Genomic DNA, 3,674 nt, shown 5'->3' on the forward strand with positions numbered 1-3,674 from the left:
TGACTTCAAACACCTCCATTCTCTGACTTCACACATCTCCATTCTTACTTTACACACCTCCATTCTATGACTTCACACACTTCCATTCTAGGACTTCACACACCTCCATTCTGTGACTTCACACACCTCCATTCTGAGTTCACCCACCTCCATTCTGTGATTTCACACACCTCCTTTCCGTGACTTCACACACCTCCATTCTGTGACTTCACACACCTCCATTCTATGACTTCACACACTTCCATTCTATGACTTCATACACCTCCATTCTGTGACTTCACACACCTCCATTCTATGACTTCACACACCTCCATTCTGTAACTTCACACACCTCCATTCTGACTTCACACACCTCCATTCTATGACTTCACACACCTCCATTCTGTAACTTCAATCACCTCCATTCTATGACTTCACACACCTCCATTGTGACTTCACACACCTCCATTCTTTGAGTTCACACACCTCCATTCTGACTTCACAAACCTCCATTCTATGACTTCACAGACTTCGAATCTGTGACTTCACTCACATCCACTCTATGACTTCACACTTCTCCAATCTATGACTTCCCACGCCTCTTTCTATGACTTCACCCACCCCCATTCTATGACTTCACACCTCCATTCTGACTTCACACACCTCCATTCTGTGACTTCACACACCACCATTCTATGAGTTCACACACCTCCAATTTGACTTCTGTCACCTCCATTCTATGTCTTCAAACACCTTCATTCTTACTTCAGAAACATCCATTCTATGACTTCACACACCTCCATTCTTTGATTTCACACACCTCCATTCTATGACTTCACACACCTCCATTCTGGGACTTCACACACCTCCATTCTATGTCTTCACACACCTCCATTGTGACTTCACACACGTCCATTCTATGAGTTCACACACCTTCATTCTGACTTCACACACCTCCATTCTATGACTTCACACTCCTCCATTCTGACTTCACACAGCTCCATTCTGTGAATTCACAAAATTGTATTCTATGATTTCACACACCTCCATACTGTGACTTCACACACATCCATCTATGACTTCAAACACCTCCATTCTGAGTTCACACACCTCCATTCTGTGACTTCACACACCTCCATTCTGACTTCACACACCTCCAATGTATGACTTCACACACCTCCATTCTGTGAATTCACACACTTCCATTCTGACGTCACACACCTCCATTCCATGAGTTCACACACCTCCATTCTAGGACTGCACACACCTCCATTCTGACATCACACACCTCCATTCTATGACTTCTCAGACTTCGAATCTGTGACTTCAATCACCTCCATTCTATGACTTCACATTCCTCTATTCTATGACTTCCCACAACTCTTTTCTATGCCATCACCCACCTCTATTCTATGACTTCACATCTCCATTCTGACTTCACACATCTCCATTCTGTGACTTTACACACCTCCCTTCTATGACTTCACACACCTCCATTCTATGACTTCACACACCTTCATTCTTACTTCAGAAACATCCATTCTATGACCTCACACACCTCCATTCTATGACTTCACAAACCTCCATTCTGTGACTTCCCACACCTCCATTCTGAGTTCACACATCTCCATTCTGTGACTTCACACACCTCCCTTCTGACTTCACACACCTCCGTTCTGTGACTTCACACACCTCCATTGTGAGTTCACCCACTTCCATTCTGTGACTTCACACACCTCTATTCTGTTACTTCACACACCTCCTTTCTGTGACTTCACACACCTCCCTTCTATGACTTCACACACCTCCATTCTATGAATTCACACACCTCCATTCTGTGACTTCAAGCACCTCCATCGTATGAGTTCACACACCTCCATTCTGTGACTTCACACACCTCAATTCTGAGTTCACACAACACCATTCTGTGACTTCACCCACCTCCATTCTGTGACTTCCACACCTCCATTCTATGACTTAACACACTTCCATTCTATGACTTCACACACCTCCATTCTATGACTTCACACACCACCATTCCGTGACTTCACACACCTCCATTCTGTGCCTTCACACACCTCCATTCTGTCACTTCACCCCCTCCATTCTATGACTTTACACACCTCCATTCTATGACTTCACACACCTGCATTGTGACTTCACCCATCTCCATTCTAGGAGTTCACACTTGCATTGTGACTTCACACACCTCCATTCTATGACTTCACACATCTCCATTCTGACTTCACACATCACCATTCTGTGACTTCACACACCTCCATTCTATGACTTCACACACCTCCATTCTTTGACTTCACACACCTCCATTCTATGACTTCACACACCTCCAATCTATGACTTCACACAATTCCAATCTATGACTTCACACACCTCAATTCTATGACTTCACACACCTCCATTCTATGACTTCACACACCTGCATTCTGACTTTAAACACCTCCATTCTCTGACTTCACACACCTCCATTCTATGACTTCACACACCTCCATTCTGTAACTTCACACACTTCCAATGTTTGACTTCACAAACCTCCATTCCATGACTTCATACACCTCCATTCTATGACTTCACACACATCCATTCTTTGACTTCACACACCTCCATTTTGACTTCACACACCTCCATTCTCTGACTTCACACACCTCCATTTTGACTTCGCACACCTCCATTCTGACTTCACACTCCTCCATTGTGTGAATTCACAAAACTCCATTCTATGATTTCACACACCTCCATACTATGACGTCACACACCTCCATCTATGACTTCACACACCTCCATTCTGAGTTCACACACCTCAATTCTGTGACTTCACACACCTCCATTCTGACTTCACACACCAATGTATGACTTCACACACCCCCATTCTGTGAATTCAAACACTTCCATTGTGACGTCACACACCTCCATTCTATGAGTTCACACACCTCCATTCTATGACTTCACACACCTCCATTCTTACTTCACACACCTCCATTCTATGACTTCACAGACCTCGAATCTGTGACTTCACTCACCTCCATTCTATGACTTCACACTGCTCCATTCTATGACTTCCCACACCTCTTTCTATGACTTCACCCACCTCGATTCTATGACTTCACACCTAGAATCTGACTTCACATACCTCCATTCTGTGACTTCACACACTTCCATTCTATGACTTCAAACACCTCCATTCTCTGACATCACACAACTCCATTCGGTGACTTCACACACCTCCATTCTTAATTCACAAACCTCCATTCTATGACTTCACACACTTCCATTTTATGACTTCACACACCTCCATTCTGTGACTTCTCACACCTCCATTCTGCGTTCACACACCTCCATTCTATGACCTCACACACCTCCATTCCGTGACTTCAAACACCTCCATTCTGTGACTTCACACACCTCCATTCTATGACTTCACACACTTCCATTCTATGACTTCAAACACCTCCATTCTCTGACTTCACACATCTCCATTCTTACTTCACACACCTCCATTCTATGACTTCACACACTTCCATTCTAGGACTTCACACACCTCCATTCTGTGACTTCACACACCTCCATTCTGAGTTCACCCACCTCCATTCTGTGAATTCACACACCTCCATTCCGTGACTTCACACACCTCCATTCTGTGACTTCACACACCTCCATTCTATGACTTCACACACTTC

Source organism: Megascapheus bottae, unplaced genomic scaffold (assembly GCF_031878675.1).
Source record: "Megascapheus bottae isolate mThoBot1 unplaced genomic scaffold, mThoBot2.hap1 HAP1_SCAFFOLD_52, whole genome shotgun sequence".
NCBI lineage: Eukaryota > Metazoa > Chordata > Mammalia > Rodentia > Geomyidae > Megascapheus > Megascapheus bottae.